Raw genomic sequence first — 24,180 nt, forward strand, 5'->3', positions numbered from 1 at the left:
AAAAAAAAAAAAAAAAAAAAAAAAAAAAAAAAAAAAAGAAAGCATGAATTTAATCTGTACTTTAAAACTAACTGGATATACTTTAAAGAAAAATAATTTAGTAAAAAAATTATGATTCTTTGATCAAATAAAGTTCGAGCGAGTCCTATCACTTAAATTTTAATCTAAAGACTCCACTGATCAAAATCCTCAATATCAGATATCAGGCTAACTTAAGTTTTTATAGTTAATAAAATATCTGCTTTGATGTTACAGTTTTTAAAATATTTCATTTTAATTATTTATCATTTCCTTATTTCCTTTCCTCACTAGGCTATTTTCCCTTTAATTATCTATCATTTCTCAGATCGTTTATTTACTTATTTCCTTTCCTCACTAGGCTATTTTTCCCTGTTGGAGCCCTTGGGCTTATAGCATCTTGTTTTTCCAACTAGGGTTGTAGCTTGGCTAGTAACAACAACAACAACAACAACAACAACAATAATATCAGGCAGACTTAAGTTTTTATAGTTGATAAAATATCTGCTTTGATGTTACTGTTTTTAAAATATTTCATTTTAATTATTTATCATTTCTCAGATCGTTTATTTACTTATTTCCTTTCCTCACTAGGCTATTTTCCCCGTTGGAGCCCTTGGGCTTATAGCATCTTGTTTTTCCAACTAGGGTTGTAGCTTGGCTAGTAACAACAACAACAGCAATAATAATAATAATAATAATAATAATAATTAGGCTAGTCAGCCCAGTCTAAAATCCATAATCTACTACTCTTGTAACTTGACCCTAGTACTAAATTTAACAAAATCTAACCTAGATTCTAAAAACGCACAACTTTCAAAATAATTTTACCATCCAAACGAAGTTGACATTATTAGATCATTAAAGATGTCATACTTATCTCGTCTCATACAGAAGACAGGAGACTAAAGACCTTCAACTTCTTGAACAGCGTCTGCGCCTCCTTCAGGCTTCGGTGTGAATACCATACCAAGCAAACTGGAACATCTGGAAAAAATGGAAAAGGAAATTAAACAGATTTTTTGCTTTTGCCTATTGTATCTAAGTATTTTTTCCTAAAATTGTTTTGCTCAAAAAGTAAACTTCAAGTTTTGTTGTCCAAAAAAATTAGGTAACTTATTTAATGTCTAAATGGAGATCAAGAATTAAACTATGATTACTTGCATTTATTTTCCTTTCTTTACAAAAAAATTATTAATTCAATAAAAGCTTGCCTACTACCAGGAATTGGTGTAAAAAAAAAAAAAAAAAAAAAAAAAACCATGAAGCAAGACAAATTCATGACAGTTTGATCAAACACAGCTTAAGTGAATCCTATGATGCCTATCACTCAAGTTTCAAATAAAGAAAAGAAAAATCTCACGGAATGGAACACCAATTTCTAAGAACACAAAGATCTTAAATATCTGCTATTTTACTCATTATAATCTAATTTTGTTCTGTACGTGATTGAGGAACTTCATGCCAGCACTAAATGCCACAAATCCAACGTGTCTTCTAAAAAGCATGGAACCTTAAAATGAAGATTTTATTATTGGAAAAAAAATTTTAAAGGATATTTTAGCAACATTTTCACTTTTGCAAACTATTTCTGTTCTTATAAATTTTTCCCGAGTAGTTTAAGACTCCTTAAGACTCCCTCCAAGCTTAAGTTACATTGTTTACTTGTTTACTTGTTTTGGGTTTAAATCCAACCCTCCACTGAAGTCGAGTGAACTACTTCTCGGGCGGGTCCATATCAATCATCTAACGAAACATTTTCATTATAGCTCATACAATTCCTAGATTGTAGCATCTTCCAAATCATATGATCTTGTGAAAAGTAATGTCTTTAGTTTCTTCTTAAATTCAGTTGCTCCATTTAGGTCCTTCATTTCAGTTAGCAGTTTATTATAATGTCTAGGCGCACAAATGCTAAAAGCCCTTTCACCAAATTTACTATTTGTTCTTGGTTCAGATAGTCTATGTTTGTCACTCATGTGTCTTATGGTAACATTTGTTTCTAGTTCTAGTTTGTTCAGGCATTCTTTTAGATATTTTGGTTCATATTGGTTCAGTATCTTAAAAATTAGTAAGAGTAGCTTGTATTAAATTCTCGCCTTTACCGGCAGCCAGTGTAATTTAATTAGTGCAGGGGTAATTCTATCCCTATTGTGTAGTCCTTTTATTAATCTAACGGCTCTGTTTTGTACTCTGAATCTTCTTCAGCTGATAATTTGGTAAGCCATAGAACAGGGAGTTGCAGTAATCCATTCTTTAAATTATGTGGTGATTAATGAGTATGGTAACAAAGAATACAAAGAATAATGATGTTCTCATTTCGCGTCCAGTGTACAACATGTTTCAGACAGGAAAGACAAGACATTGATCACTGGGTGAATATGTGATTTTGCAAAGATTATGTGGAAATAAAATTGCTTCAATGCAGATATTTAATACAAAATTCAAAGTTTAAAACCGTTACAAATATAAAAAAAAAAAGTGATATTATGGTTACACAAATAGGAAGTCCAGGAATCCCTCTCTTTCGTGGTCATGATAATATAGTACTAGATTTCTGATGGTGCAGATTGTCTTGTGGGTACAAGCCCCCTTTTTACTATCAATTCTGATAGATTTCTTTCGACAACTTGAAATTGACAGCGTTACTCAGTGAACGTTATTTACAAATACCTGCTCTTCGTATGTATGAGAGGCAGCCAGACCTGTCAGTGTTAGGTGGGACCAAATGAACAGACACTATCTAAAGTAAAATGTACAACACACCTCTACAAGGTAACCCACACATGGATGGAGTGTAAAAAATCCGAAAACACACTCTCTCTCTCTCTCTCTCTCCAAAATCATGAAATTTTCCCAGTAGTTTAAAAGCCATTTCATAGTCATTAGAAAACACGCGCCCTATAAATTCTGCTTCTAGTACGTTTCCTTAAATTGAACGGTATCCTCAAAACAGATTGTTAACTCGAAATGCCACGCGTATATTTGCCAATCATTCTTCTCTGGAAATATCCCCTCCACTATAACACCAGAATAATATCTTGTTAGGATTACTAAAACAGTACTGAGTAATGTAATTCATGTCCTCATTTCCTGACCAACTTGGGACCTCGCCATATTCAAGTTATGCCAGCAAGTTATACGTGTAGCCTACAGTTATTCATTGGTGCCACATCTGAATGTAGTCATTTGGAACTTCTCTTACAACAACGTAACTCCCTGCCCCTCTACTTTCCATAACCCCTACCCCTACAACTCTATGTATATATATATTGCTAACTTTACATACGTGCGTGCCGCCAGGGAGGCCGAAGTGACCTGGGTCGAACGCGGGGGAGGCCGGAGTGACCGAAGCCGGAAAAACTAGGGCTGGAATAACTTGGGGACGGAGTGACTTGCTACCACCAGCCACCACCCATAGTCTCTGTTACTAATAAGGGCACGAGTCTGAATTTCCTAGCAAAATCTGTATTCTCTCTCTCTCTCTCTCTCTCTCTCTCTCTCTCTCTCTCTCTCTCTCTCTCTCTCTCTCTCTCTCTCTCTCTCTCATTGGAATAACAATCTCAAATAACTAACATGATTGTCTTCAATCATCACTCGAGTATCCCACATAAATCACACCGATCCCTATTATTAGTTTCTCACCAGTGGCGCTAAAACAGGTTACGTTCAGTCAGTGCAGCTGAAGAACATTACTATGTTGTGATATGATGAGAGATTTTTATAAAACAAAACTACAAATTAGCCACCACGGCATGACCACACCCTCATCTGAGGAGAGGGGAGTGGGCGGTTTCCATGTCCGTCTTCCCTCCCCAACACTCAGAATTCAACATGAAATTCGTTCTAATCCACAACGACCTTAAACAAAACAATGACTTTCGAGAAGATTTTCTTGTTTCATACGTGATTCGATTATGTGGAATTTACAATAAACACAATATACTCTTTGATACCCTAAATACTTAAAAATATATAAGACAAACGTCTTTTAAGACGAAAACGTTAAAATTACGAGTGGGGCAATCTGTTTAATTTTCTTTCTTTTTTTTTAAATTGCACAGAATTTGTTTCCTCAAAACGTTTCTTTATGGTCATTTTGATCGTTTTTAGAAGCTTTTTTGTTTTTAATTTTTGCATTGGTTGCTAAACTTGTGCACTGAAAGCAGTAGGCTACCACTCCTTACATTTTTCGCATTCTGCACTTTCGTCCTCCAGCCCTAATTCTAAAGTAAAGCCGGCACATTGGCACGAATCACTATCCTCCTCTCTTTGACAGTCGCCTGCAAGAGGGAGACACTTCTAAGCACTACTATACACCTTCTAAGCACTACTATACACATGTCAATATCTTCCATGGTTCAAGAAAACCTACAATTATTGCCAGATGAGCAGTACGTCCAAGATTCCCAACTATGTCACTGAGAAACACAGGCATGATTAAAAACATCTACTTTTGAATTCTGTTCGTAAACACTTTCAAATAATGATATACATTACACGCTGTATATTCCCTTAACGAAAATAGTGGTTCTTTATACGCTCCCTTAGAAAAGTTCAAGTGGTTGAATAGGTTATAACTGTGGTAGGCTATATGTAACGAGTTATAGTCACACCTTTGACTCACGTCTCAAGTTGCTTAGTCTACAAAGCAAAAAGGCTGTGTTGACGCTCTCCACAAGGAAAAATGCTTATAATAATTCAATGATTGAAAACGAACTCCAACAAAATGCAATAAACCATTAGGCCTGTTTATGATTAATGAAGACTTTATCACTAAATAACTCTTCGTAATCTTATTAAAACTGATTTCTTTCCTCTTATAGTCATCTTTGAATAGGACATTGACTAGACTTAACCAAGATAACGCTTTCTAAATTCCTCCATGACGCCAATAGAAAATTTAGTCCTGGGGCCAAGCACTGGTTTTAGTAATTACTCTATTTCATTAACTGCGATTAAAATCGATTATAGTGTTCCTATTTGGAACTCAAACCACAATAATGATGCATACAGCCACTTGGAAGACCTCATACAATTACCTTTCACAAATTAGGGCATTTACGGGAGCTAAAACTGGTTTTGGCAAATGGCATTATGAAATCTCTTTCGCCAATCTAAGACCATCTTAAAAAAATAACTGGTAATTTAAAATCTCTAACGAATAAAGTGATTAAACACCAGCGAGAAAATAAGTAAACAAACCCAATAAGTGACTCCTTACCTTTTCCCTTAATTTTTCACAGCACTAGTTAAAAATACACGGCCTTCTCTGGCCGTGTCTATGACGGACTAACTTCTACAGCTTAAACAGCTTTCAAAAACATCCCCATACATGCACTAAAATATCCCTAGATCAGAGGTATTTTCCCCTGGTATTCTTTAACACTGCATTTTTTATGATAATAATACAAAGTACATACTGCTGCATCTTCTATAACTATAATATACTACATATCTACTTTTAGTCATTGTGTTTATGAAACCACAAACTTTGATATAGATTTTACAAACAAGAGCTAACTTGCGTTTCTATTTTGGCATGTTATTAAAGATGTATTTATACAATTATAACAGTATTGAGAGTCAAGCACAATAATTAATTAACAAAATGCAAATATCCTAAGTGTCTGCCCCTAACAGCTAAAATGTCCCCATTTGGGGAAAAATCCCTAAAATTGGTAGACAAAGTCCAAGATTTGATTCAGCCAATCAGGGATCTCCACCATACATACTCTACATACTCTTCGTTTCTATGGTTCTCTCCATTAGCTAAAAACAGTGAATTTTGAATAGAATGTATTTAAGTAGTTCTTCGATGGACAACTTGGAGTATAATAGACCTCCGAAGAGAGATTTGTATGAACCCCATTTAATAGATGTATACGAGAGATGCGTATAAGCTATTTTATATTACACAAAATTTCTTCTTCTTTGCCCTTTACTATACAATACGTATTAGTATTACTTGCCAAGCTACAACCCTAGTTAGAAAAGCAGGATGCTACAAGCCCAGGGACCCCAACAGGGAAAATAGCCCAGCGAGGAAAGAAGGAAAAATAAAACATTTTAAGAACAGTAACATTAAAATAAATATTATCTATATAAACTATAAAAATTTTAACAAAGTGAGAGGAAGAGAAATCAGATAGAACAGCGTGCCCGAGTGTACCCTTAAGCAAGAGAACTCCAACCCAAGACAGAGGAAGACCATGGTACAGGGGCTGTGTACCTATCTAAAAGGGGGGGGGGGGGGTATTTAAAAGTGTTTTTAGCAAATATTACGAGATTTGATAAAGAATAAGAAAACCACACATTATTCAAACCTTTCTTATCTTAATCAAAAGCATATTGCTGAATCTTTATCAGCTCTGAAATTACAATATCTCGACCAATCAAAGACACCTCCTTCAACCTTAGCGTTTTTTCATCTCTTTCCATTAGCGTTTTGAGCTAGTAGCTTTGTAAACACTTCTCAGATTGGCTCATCGTAGTAAATTGGTTTGTAAAGACATTTTTTATAACAATAATTTATCATTTAATGAAAAAATAAACTAGAGTTCACGGACTCAGATTTACATTTAAGCTACAAAAGTTAAAATAGAAAATGAATATCAAATTCTATTAAAAGAAAACCATTAAAAGGATGACTATAGTAATTTACTAGACATGCAAAACTCGCTTAAAATTCTATTCATATTTTGAGACATAGAAGACAATTTAATGAAATGATGACTAGAAATATATTTTCATATGTTTAGAAAGTTACACGAGATATATTCTAACATCAGATTTAACGGAGAATGAAAATTACCATATTAACATTAAAAAAAAAGAGAGAAAAGTTCCAGAGATTAAACGCCTGAAGATAATTTATTATCATTATTATTATTATTATTATTATTATAAGCTAAGTTAAAAACCCTAGTTATAAAATCAAAATGTCATAAGCTTAATGGATCCAACAGGAAAAAATAGCCCAGTGAGAAAGGGAAACAAGGAAGCAGACTACAAAAAAAGGAAAAAAAAAAGAAAAAAAAAATATTCTAAAAACAGTAAGAGAATTAAATATATCTCATAAATAAGCTATGAAAACTTAAAAAAAAGAGGAAGAGAAATAATAAGATAGAATAGTGTACCCGATTGTAGGCTACCCTCAAGCAAGAGAATTCCAACCCAAGACAGTGAATAACCACGGTACAAAGGCTATGGCACTACCCAAGAATAGAGAACATTGGTTTAATTTTAGAGTGTCCTTCTCCTAGAAGAGCTTCCTACCATAGCTCAAGAGTCTCATCTACCCTTCACAAGAGGAAAGTAGCCACTGAACAATATTACAGTGTAGTAGTTAACTCCTTGCGCGATGAACAATATTGTTCATAATATCAGTGTTGTAAGGAGTAGGAGATTGATGATCTATGAGCCAGTAGTAGTACCTTCAATAGTGGAAAATATTGAGACATGGGGTGTATTAAAGGCAAAAGAAATGGTAGTACTGTACACGGTTATGAAAGGAATGTTTATTATTATTATTATTATTATTATTATTATTATTATTACTAGCTAAGCGACAACCCTAGTTGGAAAATTAAGATGCTATAAGCCCAAGGGCTCCAACAAGAAAAAAACTTGCCCAGTCTGAAAAGGAAATTAGAAGTATGAACAGGTTTCAACCACAACTTTTATTATTATTATTATTATTATTATTATTATTATTATTATTATTATTATTATGATGATGATGATGATGACTATTATTATTGACATTATTATTATTGTTATTGACATTATTATTATCATTGTTATTGCTATCATTATTATCATATTATTATTATTATTATTACTACTACTACTACCAGCTAAGATACAATCATAGTTGGAAGAGCAAGATGCTATAACCCTCAAGGTCCAAACAGGGAAAAATAACACAGTGAGGGAAAGAAATAAGGAAATGAATAAGCGATATTAGAAATAATGAAGAATTAAAATCAAGAATTTAAAAAAAAACAGTAACATCAAAATATATATTCTATATATAAACTATAAAATTTGGAGAAATGTGTTTTTGTTATTTAACAGTTGAGTTGGAACTTGTTGTTCCGGGAGTCTCCTTACGACAGTAAGCAAAGATCAGCAGGGGAGGAAAAGGAGCACTATTACTCAAGGTACAAACACCCTGTTAATAACTTTGATGCCTCAGTTCACATACCTTAACTCTAAATGAATGATATATATATATATATATATATATATATATATATATATATATATATATATATATATATATATATATATATACACACTGTCCAGAGGCCTGAAAACTCCATACGTGAAATAAAAGTAATTTTGATGGCCTACTTTAGCTTTGTCAGGTTTAATGTCATCTACACTCTTAAACTCTGTTTCGGCTCCGTCCCAGGGACCCCAGTGAGATACTGGACAGGAATTTTAAGTTAAGTAATTATTGAGACAATAGCAATGAATGGGAGCAGTGATATTTTGTAGTTAAGTTAAAGACAAGGATCTTTACCTTCGAAGCATAGATTAAATACTAAGTCACTCGCTAACACACTGTTACTCCTAAGTTACTTAGACTTACTCACGCCTTCCAATATATCGGGTACACTGTCTCGAGATTATATATTCATAATAGACATAATCAAATAAATGATGGAGTAAAATACAAATGTGTAATTAACCTATACATATATGTGTACACTAAATGAGTTTGTTTCTTCATTATGATCAGAGATGAACGTAAACAAAACATTGGTTGCCATTTTTTATCGTGCTTTTTAGGTGTTTAGGAAACGCATGATATAAATTCGCCTTTAATATTTGTGCCTGTTTTAGTTTAGGGTGCTGTAGTACATGCAGTAAGTGTTCTGTACATTAAAGGGTGGTTTGTTAACAGTACTACGTACAAGGGAAGGTTTTAAAAGTCCGAATATACATGTTAAATAAATAGGTAAATATGATGTCACTACTTCGCGGATTTTCACCTATCGCGGCCGGGTCCTTGAACCTATCTACCGCGATAAACGAGGGTTCACTGTAGTTGGCTTTTGAATAATTTTCAGATCTTTAAGTATCCGTTTTGATTTTTCTACAATTTCTGGATATAGATTTTCCATGGGCCTTTCAACCTCTTTAACTACTTTCATTTGTTTCTTTATCTTAGAAGTAGAGATATAATTTTCATCTGTGTGGTTTGGCAAAGTTTTTCTTCAGAACCATTGAAAAAGGTTGCCCTGGTCTTATTTGCTTTTCAAGAGCTCTTTTACGAGCCTCTTTAAAAGTAACCCTTTCCATGGTCCTAATGGCCTGAATTTCTTTTTCAAAAATAAACTTTACACAGCTTTTAGATGTAGCTTGGTGTGCTTCCCCACAATGTATGCAATTAGGGTTTTCTATGCATACTCCATGACTACTTTTTCCACAGTTGGCACAAACAACTGGCTTATTGTTTAGTTTTTCTTTACATTTCTGGCTTAAATGGCCATACATTTGGCAATGATAACATTGCAATGGTGAAGGGATATATGGTTTTACCTTCAAAGATAGCCAACCAGCTTTTATAACATTTGGTAATCGGCATTGATCAAAAGTTATAATCAGAGTAGCAAGAGGGATACGTTGTTCTCCAACTCTCTTTCTCATTCTGACTACTTTAACCCTGGATAGGTACGCTCCTCGGACACCCCTTTAAGGGTATACTCGGTCGCGCACGACCCCGACTCCGAAAAAAATTCAGGAAAAATTTAGTTATGCATCAATCTGTATTGTTTGACTTGCTAAAAATACTTCAAAGAATGCTAAAAACTACTGAAAATATAAATGATACCCATCTACAAAATAACTATTTATTGGAAATATATTAAAAATTTAAGTATACAAAAAAAGACTTTACGTAAATATTCACAAAAAATAGAAATATACATATACACATAAATCCCTTTAGGGACACCTTCTTAGATGGCAAAGCAACAGCGTGTAATTGCTGGAAATGAGTTGGACCCATAGAAGTCAAGATCTGAAATGAGAAAAAAAGGGTAACTTGTTTTGGCCAAAAAAATTTGTCCAAATTTCATGAATTTTTTTGGGTACCCAAATGAAATAGGAAGAGGCTAATTTGTTTATAGAATAAACTCATATTATCCTAAAACAGAAATACATAATAAAATGTGCACTAAGATGTAATTTACTGTTATATAAGGGGCGAAATCTAAAGGTAATTTTTTGACGGCCTAGTTTCACAATGTAAATTTCTTATGAAAATCATTGTATCTCCTATAAAATATGATATTTATGCATTGAAATATACCAAAATATCACAAATTCTATACAGAACAAGAATATATATAGATATGCCAACTTACCTTTCGGGTATGTCAACAAAATGGCCGCAGACTGCAACAACTCTTACAGCCCAATCTACCACTTGAAATGAAGAATGGGGTTGCAAACTCCATATTATCATCAACATCTTTTTTTAACTCCATTAGAAGTGTGTTGATGACATCCATGCCGAGGGAATACTGCCTGCTGGCCATTATTGATGATAAATTCAAAATAAATAGAAAAAAATCAAATTTGCAAAAAATAAAAAAAAATTCAGAAAATAGCATTTGAGGGAAAATGGACCTCATGGCAATATATGGCATCTAAGCCAAAACCAATGTCATGCAAGTGGTAGACACACCATCCATCCACACTTTCCAACTATAAAGAACCAAACAAGTATCAACACTGTTCGACAATTTATAATTATGTAATAACTTTGCTGTTTGATCACTTACCCCTATAAAGGTATGTCAGGGTCGAGGTCGACCCCTGGGGGGGGGGGGGGGTAAAAAACGGGGAAGGAGGGAAGTTAGACGAAAATCAGTCCTAAAGCAGACAATGGCATGTAGACTAGTCACCCCTTGCAGGTCGATCACTTCCATATTCGAGACAGCTGATGATTTATGGGGAAAAAACAGGTTTTGAAAATGCTGTAGGGGTCGCATACGACCCATCATACCTTTCCAGGGTTAACTACTCCTTGATTTTTCAGTTCATCCTCAATTTCTTTTTCCTCTATATCCAACAATTCTGGAGCATATATCACACCTCTACTCTGGTTGAAAGTAGGGTGCGAAACGCATTTTACCCTATGACCATTCAATGTTGTAAGTGTTTTTAACCTTTCACCTTGTAATGGGGACAGTGTCTCTATCAAGAGATTTCCATTTCCCTGGGGTAGAATTTTTGGCTGCCCTCCACATAAAGTAACTCTTTCCCTATTAGCTTTAAAAACATTTATACGCTCATTTCTTCCGTTTTCAAATTCCAAGATAAAAAAATTTTCATAATTCACTACTTCATAGTGACCAGGTAATACTTCTACTTTTCTATATCTTTCTGTACTGTCATAATTTTTCACTCTCTCTCTCTCTCTCTCTCTCTCTCTTCTTCTCTAGCGTTTTATTATTCACATGACGTGAATAAGGTTCCAACGTTACAATGTTAGAACCCGAGTTGGAGCTGTCTGTACCGACGTCCAGGTTTGTATTTTCCAGGTCGTCAACAGAGGGGTGGGTGTTTTTGTTATGAGCAAGCCGGGTTATCCACCTCTTATCGGAGGATGTCAATCCTCCTATCCCATGTGGCCCAACACGAGAAGAGGCTTCAGCGGGGACTAGTCCTCTATTAGAGAGGGGCTGCCTCTCTTAAGGTGGGCGTACACTGGTCAGTGGGGGTAGTTAGCCCTCCCACCATCAACTCCAATGCCTGGCGTCACCCATTACCCGCAAATGTGGGTGACTTAAAACTGGATCACTGGAGCCCGACTCTTAACAGACTTGGTCTGCACCCAATGGGGTGATGGCGTCTAAATTGGCACAGGTTGAGATAGAATGCAGTCCATCCCACACTGTGCCAAATCTAAAGCAGCATCCAAAGTATAATCGAACATGCCAAGGTCGTCAACAATATCGAGCCCTAAAGGAAGAGATGGGAGAAAAAAGAAATAATCAAAAGTAAAAGAGAAAGTGCTGACTGATTTAGTTGGATCGGCAGCTGGGCACCGAGGTCCAGTGGGAAGTAGTTCCCACTGTTCATTAGAGCCCAGCAGCTAATCCCTACGCCCCCCATCCTTAATCAAGGCTTCAGCATCTGGGGGGGGGGGGCTGACGGCTGACAGACTAGGTGTCAGCGACTCCCACTGGAGGGAAGGGGATCGGGCGATCCTTAGGAGTGGATACCACAGGGCCTGCCTGAAAAGAAGAAGGGAGTTGCCTAGACCTCTCTCTCTGAAGAATCTGCTTCCTCCTGCAAGAGCGCTGCTCTGCGCTTACGCGGTGGAGATCGTGACGATGATCTGGAAGTACGCGTCCCTCCCGAGGACTCGCAAGGTTCCCCGTGCTGCGAAATCCGGCGGGTATCGCGATCGGGGTCACGCTGGCGCTCGCGCGCGGGCGAATGTTGGCGCGCATGCGCGGAGATGAAAGCGCGGGCGCGTTGGCGAGTGAGTGCGTGGGTGAAGGTGAGGGTGCGCACGGTTGAAGGGGAGAGCGCTGGCGGCCGGGAGAACGACGGCGCGCAGGGGAGCGATGGCGCGTTGGCGTGTGATGGCGCGTAGGCCGAGAAGGCGATCGGCTGCGAACAGGCGAGTTAGCGCGTGGGCGCGCAGGAGACCTTCGGCGATCTGATGTGAGGGCGCGCAGGAGATCGCTGGCGCGTTGGAGATCGCTGACGCGTAGTGGCGTGGTCGGGAGCTATCAGATGGGCTGCAGGACCAGCAGGTGAAGTGGGGCGTAGGGGCGAACGCTCGCGGGCTTGCACCGAAGACTTCTCGTGGGCACGCAGAAGCTCGACCAGGTCTTGAAGAGCGCACAGGAGAGTGCGCGCAATGGCGCGCAGGCAAAGGCTGTCGCGTGGGCGGGGTCTGAGGGCGCGTAGGAGATCGACGGCGAGGGGGCAAAGGAGCAGCCTCCTCGCCTGCACCCAGATCCGGAGATCGTGGGCGAAAGTTGGCGCGCATCTGGACCAGGGCGTGCAGACGTACACTGGCGAGCAGGTGATTGTGGGCGCTCAGGAGTACGTGGGCGCACAAGGCGCGCAGCGGGAACGGGGCGCGCAGATGTGCGCTGGCGAGCAGGAGAGAGCTGGTACACAGGAGATCCCTGACGGGCAGGGGAGCGCTGACGCGCAGGCGAGCACTGGCGGGCAGGAGATCTACGGCGAGAAGATGTGGGGCTTGAAGAGTCTGAAGGGTCCACAGCAGGAGAGCGCTTGCGCGCTACAGTGCACGAGCGCGCAGGAGAACGTGGGCGCGCAGGTAACACCTGGCGCTTAAGGGACTTAGTCTCAGTGGGAGACAAGCCCTTATGCCCCGAAGGGACCGGTGCCCATTGGAAAACGGGGTGCGTAGGCGCCCACAGTGCATCTGCATCCGAAAATGGAGAAGGAAGGCTAGCAGGTCTGGCAGGCGTCGGTGATCGCGAATGATCAGCTGAGAGGTCTAGTGATGTGGCCGTAACGGTCTGCTCACGACAAGGAGGCTCCTCTGTGGGAGACGTCGAAGGCGAAGAACCAGAGAGACGCCTCCTAACCCCCTTGTAAGGGGAAGGAAGGCCTCGACGGCGAAGAGGAGGGCGAGCCTTACGGCGAAGACGACCTCGAGGGGCAGCAACACCATCGTCGGTCCTCCGAAGAGGAGTCTCCATCAGTGAACTCCCCCAGGGGGGAGAATTATCCGCACGAGAGACCGTTGGACCAAGCTCCTCCCTCGAAGGATGTTCGGAGGGGGGAACTGAGCCTTCAGCAACATCAGTAACAACAACAGGGGTTTGGCCCGACCCGTCGGAAGACACTGCCACAACATCATCGACAATAGACAGAGGATCTACCTCTGCTATTACCGGCGACTGTTTGATAGCTGCACCCAACTGGATCAGGTCAAACAGGGCTTCCCTGGAGGGCGAGCCCTTAAGCCCCAAGGAAGCCCAAAGCTGCAAAAGATCATTGTTAGACACGGAATCAACAACATCAAAATCCTCCCCCGGAGGTGGAGGAGAAGGAGCTGCCTCGCTATGGGAGGCAACTCCCTCTCCCGAACCACGAGGTTGGTCAACAAAAGAAAGGCCTACGCTACCACTCGACGGACCCTCGCGAGACCGATCGAGTGGGAGCTTCGGAGGAGGTTCGGGCAGCGGAAGAAGTGTCTTTGGAACCTTCCTTCTTCAAGGCAGCCCTTGAAGGAGAAAGGACACGCTTAGACTTCTTACGTCGCCGGGAAAACCTCTCCCACTGGGAGGTAGACCACTCCCTGCACTCACTACAAGTATTGTTCCTTTCACACCGTTGACCTCGGCAGTATGAACATTAGGAGTGAGGGTCGGTCTCGACCGCCGACATGACGTTCCACAAAGGCGGTCGGGAAGTCCATGGCACTTCCGCATGATGGATGGAGGCCAACTTCCAAGCACACAAGCTGTAAGAAAAAGCAAACAAATTAAGGCTGTCAAAAATGCGAGGGTGAGACAGACAGGTCTGATCATCACCCGAGCCAAAAGCTACCCCTCCCCTACACCCTCGCTAACTAGCGAGAGGGTAGTTAACCCTCATTAAAAATCTAATGGCTCGTCATTTCAGCTACGCCGAAAGTAATACCCCATGTAAATAGCGTGGTTTGTATTTCGGTTACGGAACAAATTTTAATTTACTTGAAAAGTTAATTTGATCTCCATCTACTGACAAGCAAACTTTATTTGACAATTCCATTCAAATCTAACAAACAATTCTCTTTATTAATCTTACCTTCAACATTTCCAATACTGCAGTTCACTGGTTTTTGTACATTCGATGCTTTCACACAAGAGCTGCAAAATTATAAACCTTCAGTTTTCAGTCTCCCATTGCACATTGCTCAAGATGCAGCTGCAAAGGAAAAAAAACATGCGTGAAAACATTTAAAAAAATCTCCTATTTTGTATAATCATACAACAGAATTAAACATAACGCTTTATTATAATTATCTAAACAGGCCTTTCAAAAAGCAATGTTAACTACAGCATTCATTGGTAATTATGGATTGATAAGCTCCAATGAGAACGTGGTAGCTGTAGAAAACCCCTTACTATTATCTAGTGATTTTTGGCAGTTTTCAATGGACGAGTTTCAAGTCCAAGACCTGTTTTCGCATGCATTGATTTGACTAAGCGTTCATTTCAACTTAAAAAAATTCCTCAATTCCTCATTTTAGTCATAATTTGACCCAGTTCAACACCCTCTCCTATTTTACGTAATAATTCAGAAACTTTAACAATTTTACTTAACCAGAGTTCTTCCAGGACATACTAAGTGTACTTAATATTATTATTTTATCATGTCAAAGTTCATAAGCCTAAAACACTTGTAGTTTAATTTAGATTTTTCCTTCGTCAAAATCCCTTAATTACGGGATTCCCCAGCACCAGTCACTCTGATGCTATTGCTACCCTTCATCCGGAAACATCAAACTACGACTAATAAGCTAAGACAATACGGTATCCTAAGTTACCTTAATGATGCTAAAACATATTGTACCTTATATAGCGACACATGCAGCTGGAATGCACAGCACATCCATGTACTTTTTGCTTAAACCAAGGATCAGTGACAAGTATTTCGTGAGCGAAGTGAGCCACAGCATAGCATAAACCATTAGAAGTACGTGATGTGAATTACAGGTAATTATATTACTTTAATAGTGACTAACGAGGGTCTATAAAGTTATAAGGTAATCCACCACTTGACCATCTCTCATGTCACTGTGTACCCAAATTGCAATGCAGTTGCCTGCTACATGTGGGTATCTTATAAATATTACAGAAAATGGCTGTTATCTTAGTAAGTCCATTAGAACTTAGAGAGCTGACACCGTTATATAATCACACGAGGTAATTTTGCGAATCAACATAGAATATCAACAAACAGGACACTTGCCATAGTATGGTGGTACAAGGCTGCAAGTGTACCTGATGCACACCAGCATTATGAACATTGATTCGAAACTTGACATATAAATATAAAATAATGGGAAGGAAAATCACACTGTTATACACGTTACCATAATCTATCAACGAGTATGATACTGAACTAAACTTATTCAACAACTGGTCTTTGCTTCGATGTGGCTTACTTTGCTCGCAACTGAACATTACATTACTACTCTTTTGTTCTGGCAAGTGGTATACGTTACGCTACACACGTTAGCCGAGTGGGCAAGTATTTTGCAGGCCAAAAGCTCAGTGACCCCACCACCTATACACTACCCGTAAGCCTGGAATAATTGGTTATTTGGGTAGGAGATAACTATGGCATGAGGTGACCTGATCCCCATGTTCTGCTTGTCAGACCAGAGGAGCAGTGATGTTATGTTTATCTTGCGAGCAAAGTGAACCACAGTGGAGCAAAAACAATAATTGGGACATCAAATCACAATGGTTTTGATCCTACTAGCTCTACATTAGATTTAGAAAACAGTGCTCGATCAAGGTAACACTACCGCAATTACTCTCTAGGTATAGTTTCCCTCTTATTTTAAAAAGAAAAATATTTTGTTAAAATTATAGTTACGGACGGAACAACATTTTGAGCAAAAAAATGTTTTCCCGTAGTAAATAATGAGCTTCCACTGAATTTCGACCTTTATTTCAACACCAAATAAACTGAAAACCCATTATACCATCCAAGAACATGGATATTTTTTATAGATATCTAATGGTTGTTGCTTTGCCTTACACTTGATTCGCTCATGAAAAAAGAAAATCATCAAGATCTTATATAATGGCAAGCAGACGGTGAGCTGCGTGCGCTAACCCCATTGATTATTATTTCTTATATAATTAAGTTTTTATTTACAGTGAAAGGAAGGGTTTTTCAAAGAAAATTAACAGTTTTCTATAGGAGTAACCCATTTTAATAAAAAAATACTTCCGTCTGTAACTATAATAAAATCAATCTTTAGTTTACTTCTTGCTTTGTTGGGTTTTTCTGTTACTATCTTCGGTAAATTAAGTTTGCATTTTATCCCCCCAATACCCCAATTTCCACCTACGGAAACACCATTACTGGTGGGGTATGTAGGGTCGTGGTAATCAGAAAGATACTTTTGCGGAAGATATTAACAGAACTCAATAAAAACAAGTAATCTAAAAGAAAAAAAAAAATAGTAAATGTCCATAATATGTCCACCCAGCGCTTTTGTTGTTATATATACTTTAGTCAGGTAAAACACGTGAACAAAATAAATTCTTCTTAATACATTATCCTCGCAAATACGTAATAAGAGAGGAAAAAATCACACACCAATAACTACTACCACCTCATTATACATCTTAAGAGCCTAGCTCCAGCCTAGTTGAAAACATACTTCTATCAATGGTTGATTATTTGTGTAGGAACATACATTGGACGTCCAACACTATCCTAATCTATTGGCAATCAAATCCCACCTTAATTCATTAGTAATCTAACACTATTTTAGTCTTCTAACAAGAACACTTTAAACCTCAACACCCTTCATTCAGTGAAATCTACAATTAGTCCAACTAACAATTGTCAATGCATTAAAGGATGAAGAAAATCCTACTGTAATTTATTAACAAGAAATTTCTGCCATAACTAATTATGAGTATAATTATAATTTCAATTAAATCTTACTCAATCCATAAACTTGACTGTCCTAATGTAATCCACTGACAATCTATAATCACCATAATCCACAACAGTGGTAACACAAATTTAATTTACTTGAAATGACAAATTCGTAGATAATTTGTATTTTTCCTCACACACACCTGTGCTTGAGCTCACTTTGCTTGGAAGTAGGACTTCAAGGGGGATAGTGTTGGCGGGCAAGTTTGGTTAAATAGCTAAGGTTTGTATAGTTAGGAAAAATACAAATTATCTACGAATTTGTCATTTGTTCCGTAACTGGAATACAAACCACGCTATTTAATAGGGGTGACTCACCCATTAGGAAGGGTGGACGTCCCAGCCAATCTGTCTTTTTGGCTTTGCCCGGGGGCTCGTTATTTGAGTGTGTAAGCACCCATGAAATAAGGAGAACTTTGATAAGCAAGGACTGCGGCGTACGCAAGCTGTGTGTGAAGATATGAAGAAGTGTGACTCGTCCTAGGAAGTTGTTCTGAAGTTCTTTAGATGGAAACTTGTAGACTAGGACTTTCCCAATACCACCTCATCAGGGTATGGGGACGTAACAGTATTAATCTTAATACTAGGAACACAAGGAAGCATGGTTTACCTGCAGTGGTTTGAGGTCAGCTATGCAGAGAACCCAGGATGCTGCTTTCCCCAAGAGAGGGGATGATGAAGAAAAGAATAAGGGCCAGTTAAACCTTTTCATTCATGCAGACTAAAACTGGGTAACAATGCCCTCAACCTTCTGCTACTTGTCCAATAAGGAGCTTGAGGTTTTAAACCAGCTGTTGTGCAGCCACCACAGGGCCGATAGAGAACGTATCGAGCCTCCTGTGGGTCACGTCGTGCAGGTAGTGGGCTGTGAACGTTGTTTGACGTTTCCACACCCCAGCTTGAAGAACCTGCTTCACTGAAAAATTTTGTTTTGAAGGCCAGGGACGTAGCTATGCCCCTGACATCATGTGCTCTAGGGCGACGTGACGGAGGAGGATCTGGATTCAAGGCCAGGTCAATGACCCTACGAATCCATCCAGAGATGGTGTTCTTGGTGACCCTCCTCTTAGTCCTTCCTGTGCTGACGAATAGTGCTGGCACATGAGGACGGACTGCAGCTGTTCTTTTGAGGTATAGCCTCAAGCTCCCTACTGGGCATAGTAAGAGATGGTCTGGGTCATCTGTTACAGAACGGAGACTATAAATCTGGAAGGAGTCGAATTGAGGATACGCCACTCCAGGATTCTGAGTCTTAGCAATAAACACAGGGACGAAGCTGAACGTTACCTCCCCCCATCCCCTTGAATGGGTGATGTCATACGAGAGACCATGAAGTTCGTTGACTCGCTTGGCCGAGGCCAAAGCTAGCAGGAATACAGTCTTCCAAGTTAGGTGGCAATCTGATGCCTGGTGTAATGGTTCATAGGGAGGTCTCTTAAGAGACCTGATAACTCGAACCACGTTCCAAGGGGGAGGTCTCACTTCCGACTGAGGGCAGGTAAGTACATAACTACGTATGAGTAGAGAAAGTTCTAGCGATGAAGAAATGTCCATTCCTTTCAGCCTGAAGGCTAGACTCAAGGCCGAACGATAGCCTTTCACTGCCAAGACTGAAAGGCGCATCTCTTCATGCAAATACACGAGGAACTCCGCTATTGTTGGGATAGTGGCATCGAGTGGAGAGATACCCCTTCCACAACACCAACCACAGTAGATTTTCCACTTTGAGACATCCTGATAGCAACTTGTTGCGAAAATCCTCTCTCAGAGAGATGCTGGATAGTCTCCAGGCGTGAAGTCTTAGTGAACCTACAGCTTTGTGGAAGATGTTGGCACGTGGTTGTTTGAGAAGATTGAGTCGTGGAGGGAGTTCTCTTGGTAGCTCCGTCAGGAGTTGCAAAAGGTCCGGGAACCATTCCGCGTGATGCCATAGCGGAGCTCTGAGGGTCATTGAAAGATTGATCAATGTTCTGGTCTTGTTGAGTACCCTCCTCATCAGACAGAACGGGGGAAAGGCGTAAACGTCGACGTTATCCCACCGTTGTTGGAAAGCATCTTGCCAGAGAGCCTTGGGGTCTGGGACTGGGGAACAGTACAGCGGGAGCCAAAAATTCAGGGCCGTTGCGAAAAGGTCCACAGTCGGAGAACCCCACAAGTCAGGACTTTGTTGGCTACTAGATGATCCAAAGACCACTCGGTATTCACTATCTGAGATGCTCTGCTCAGATTGTTGGCGAGCACATTCCTTTTGCCTGGAATGAAGCGTGCCAATAGTGGTATCGAGTGGATTTCGGCCCATCTCAGTATCTCTACTGCTAGATGGGATAGTTGCTGCAAAAAAGTACCTCCTTGTTTGTTGATGTAGGCCACTACTGTGGTGTTGTCGCTCATCACCACCACAGAGTGACTTGCCAGGTACTGTTGGAACTGTTGAAGGGCCAAGACGACGGCCTTCATCTCTAGGAGATTTATATGGAGATACTTTTCTGACTCTGACCAAAGGCCTGAGGTCGTGTGGTGCAGCACGTGGGGCCACCACCCTTTCTTTGAAGTGTCCGAAAACAGCATCAAATCCGGGGGGAGGACGAGAAGATCCACTCCTTTTCGTAGGTTCTCGTCTGCCACCCACCACTGGAGGTCCGTCAGTTCCGCAGGTCCCATGGGGATCTGGACGTCCTGAGAATCGTAACCTTGATTCCACCGGGACTTGAGTCGCCACTAGAGGGATCTCATCCTGAGGCGACCGTTGGGAACTAGACAAGCCAGCGATGAAAGGTGACCGAGGAGACGTAACCACGATTGGGCTGGAAGTTCTTCTAGTCTGAGAAAAGGTCTTGCGACCCTCCTCAGCCTTGCTATCCTGTCATCTGACGGGAAGGCTTTGTGGAGATTGGTGTCTATAATCATGCCTAGATATACCAGTTTTTGAGTTGGAAGCAGTGAGGACTTCGAGATTTACCATGATCCCCAGATCTTGGCAAAGTCTCAGAAGTTTGTCTCGGTGTTGAAGAAGGGATGACACCGAGTCTGCTAGGATTAACCAGTCGTCCAGATAACGGAGGAGACGGATGCCAATCCTGTGTGCCCACGATGATAGTAGGGTGAACACTGGTAAAAACTTGTGGTGCTGTGGAGAGACCGAAGCACAGCACCTTGAACTGGTATTTTTTGTTGTCTAGGCTGAATCTTAAGTACTTCCTTGAAGACGGATGGACTGGGATCTGGAAGTACGCATCCTTTAGGTCCAGTGTACACGAAGTCTTGCGGTCTTACTGCTAGTCTGACCGTGTCCGCCTTCTCCATGCTGAACGGAGTTTGTTTAACAAACTTGTTCAGAGCTGAGGTCGATGACTGGTCTCCAGCCTCCAGACGCCTTCTTTACAAGAAAGAGTCGACTGAAGAAGCCTGGAGATTCATCGAGGACCTGTTGGAGAGCGCCCTTCTTCAACAAGGTCTAGACTTCTGCCCGAAGGGCTTACCCCCTGGCCGATCCAATGGCAAGGGAGCTCAATGACACTCCGTGGAATTTCCACGGAATCCGTGGAAATTTGGATTCGTCGTCAGGGGAGGTAGAGATGTTATGAACGGGACGCGATATCTTTGTCTGATCACGGAAATCATCCAGGAATCAGCCCCAAGTTACTGCCACCTGTCTGAGCAACTTTGTAGGCATCCCCCCCCAGGTAGACATGCAGGGGGACTGCCTATCCTAGCGTTTGCGGCCTCGGCTGCTCCCTCTAGGATTCTTGCCTCCCCTGGAGGACTTTATGCCTTTCCTATCCTTGACAGGAAAGGGCTTAGACACCAAGGTCTTCGCTGCTGTCGTCGTTTTAGCGGTCTTGACTGGACGGGACTGCTGTGGTGCTGGAGGCTTATAGGGCTTAGATGTTAAAGCCCTATGAAGGGAGTCTTGATGAGACTTCCTCCACCTCTCAGCGGCCTGTTCCACATCCTTAGGCTCAAACAAGATGGATCCCTCTAAAGGGGAATGTCTAAGCCTATTGATCTTGGTGCTAGGGACCTTCTGATGGAATCTCGCAGCTATCGCATCCAGACGTTTCAGGATGGTGTTTGCTCACAAGTTCGAGACTTGGTGGGCCAGAAACTTGATTGTGCGAGTACCTGAGAGAAGAAAAGTCTCCATAGCTTTCCTGGTACGTTCTTTGGAGAAGTCCTCAGAACGTATCAGGAAGCCTAAGGTCTCCAACCAGATGTCGAGCCACGAAGTGGCTTGCATAGCACACTTCGCAGCTTTCTCCTGGTTAGGGATCTCGGTGGCCGAGAATGAGACCTGCCGGTTGGAGTCTCTCTCAAGAGGGACTCCCCTGGTAAGCTCTTCCAACGAGTGGTGAAGCGGAAGAGCTAAACAAGGCTCCTCAAGGATCTCGAAGTACCTCCTCTGCTGAACGCGAGGAGGTGGGAGGATCTTGTTGGTGGCCCTGGAACGGTTGGAGGAGGACATCTCTGAGAGCTGTACAGAGATCTTGTCCCTGGTACTCTTAACCCCCTGAGACCAGGGCAGAGCTGCACTGGTCTTGGAGAGTTTCTGAGTACCAAATATACGGTCCAAGACCGTGTCCTTGCCCTCTCGAGGAGGGATCTCTGGGTCGGAAAACCCGTTGAGAGCCCTCATTAGAGTAAGAACTTGCCAAAACGCATGTACTGACTCTTCTTGTTCTCCTCCTGACGTAGGACTTGCAGCGAAGTCTCCTGTCCCCAAAGGCTCTTCTTGGGGAGAGTCGCGGACGTTCTCCGAGTGGCTAGTTGGCTTCTTCCTGGTCCTAGTAGAGGACTTCAGTAATGTTTTAGAGTCCTTAGATTCCTTCCTGGGAAGGATGTAGGACTCAAACATTGATGAAGATGGCAAGTTCCTTCCAGTCCCCACCTGAGAAGGCATCTCAGCGCGAGGAGAGGTTTCCCTCATTGGTGCGATGGGGGAGAGTCTCTCCTCGCGTGATTCCCCTGAGGACGGGAAATCTTCGTCAGACAGGGAAGGAGAGATAGTCTGGGAGAAAGAAGGAACCTGCCTTGAAGGCTTGCGTGGAGTCAATTTAGTCCTTGGAGAAGTTACCGCTTCTGGAACTCTTCAAAGGGGTAGAAACAGCCAAGGACCTGGTTTCGTTGATGCGTAGCGCGTATCTGGATGCAAGAAGGGTGATCGCAGGTCGGCAGGTCTGTCGGGTGGAAGGTCGACGTGTCCTTTAAAAGGACGACCTTCCACCAAAGGAGATCGCGAACGATCTGCAGAAAGGTCCAGGACCAATGCAGGAACAGTCGGTGATCGTTGACGAGGCTCCTCTGCGGGGGACTTCATCGAAGAGGTTGGACCAAAGAGGCGCCTCCTCACCGCAGGTGAGGTAAGGTCGACGTGTCCTTTAAAAGGACGACCTTCCACCGAAGGAGATCGCGAACGATCTGCAGAAAGGTCCAGGACCAATGCAGGAACAGTCGGTGATCGTTGACGAGGCTCCTCTGCGGGGGACTGCATCGAAGAGGTTGAACCAAAGAGGTGCCTCCTCACCGCAGGTGAAGGAAGGCCTCTCTGGCGAAGAGGAAGGCGAGCCTTGCGACGAACGCGCCCTCTGGGGGCCGTAGGATCAGCAAGCTGACCTTCTGCAGTCCTCCGAAGAGTAGTCTCTGTAAGTGAACTCCCCCGAGGGGAAGAAACACTAGCAGGAGAGACTGTTGGACTTAGTTTCTCCCTCGTTGGTTGAACAGGACCGGGAGAAACTAAGCCGTCAGCTACCGTAGGGTTTGAAGAGGCAGAGGTGATGGGTGATACCGCATTGGATACCTCTGACACCACAACGTCGACAATCGACAGAGGATCATCCTCTGTCGGAGGCGGTGATTGCTTGACAGCGGCACCCAACTGGATGTAGTCAAGTAAGACAAGACCTCCTTGGAGGGCGAACCCTCAAGCCCCAAAGCTGAAAAAGAGGGATTAGAGACATATCCTACCCCAGGGGGAGAGGTGGAGCTGCTTCGCTAGGGGAAGCAACGTCATCTCTCCAACCCCGAGTTTGGTAAAGAATACAACGGCCTACGCTACCACTCAACGGTCTCTCGAAAGAGACCGACCGAGCGGGAGCTTCGGAGGAGGTTTGGGCAACGGAAGAAGAGGCCTTGGGTTTTTCTCATTTCAAAGAAACCTTCGAAGGAGAAATATCCCGTTTGGACTTCTTCCGTCGCCGCGAAAACTATTCCCACTGGGAGGTAGACAACTCCCTACACTCACTACAGTACACCTGTTATCACTATCACACCGTTGGCCCCTACAGGAAGAACAAAGGGCGTGAGGGTCGGTCTCGACCGCCGACATAAATGTTTCACAGGGCCGGTCGGGAAAACCAGGGCAGATGCGCATAATCGCAGAGGCCAACTTCACACACAAAACTAGAAGAAGAAGCAAAAGAGCATTAAATGGCTGCCAATGATGGCGAGGATGACAGCGGACACGTCCGACTACCATCCGAACCG

At 41.7% G+C, this 24,180-nt stretch overlaps 1 long non-coding RNA gene across 1 annotated transcript in view; it reads right to left on the reverse strand.

Annotated features, from left to right (window-relative positions):
* Nucleotides 1–371: 371 nt before the first annotated feature.
* LOC137639961 (uncharacterized) overlaps nucleotides 372–24,180 on the reverse strand; it is a 37,944-nt gene continuing 14,135 nt past the window's right edge. Inside the window, exons 4-5 of the long non-coding RNA XR_011044291.1 lie at nucleotides 14,821–14,940; nucleotides 372–1,005 (exon numbers count right to left, since the gene is read on the reverse strand). This is a non-coding gene — a long non-coding RNA (uncharacterized lncRNA). The remainder of the gene's footprint in view (nucleotides 1,006–14,820; nucleotides 14,941–24,180) is intronic.

The sequence above is a fragment of the Palaemon carinicauda genome, chromosome 4 (genome assembly GCF_036898095.1).
Source record: "Palaemon carinicauda isolate YSFRI2023 chromosome 4, ASM3689809v2, whole genome shotgun sequence".
NCBI classification, from domain to species: domain Eukaryota; kingdom Metazoa; phylum Arthropoda; class Malacostraca; order Decapoda; family Palaemonidae; genus Palaemon; species Palaemon carinicauda.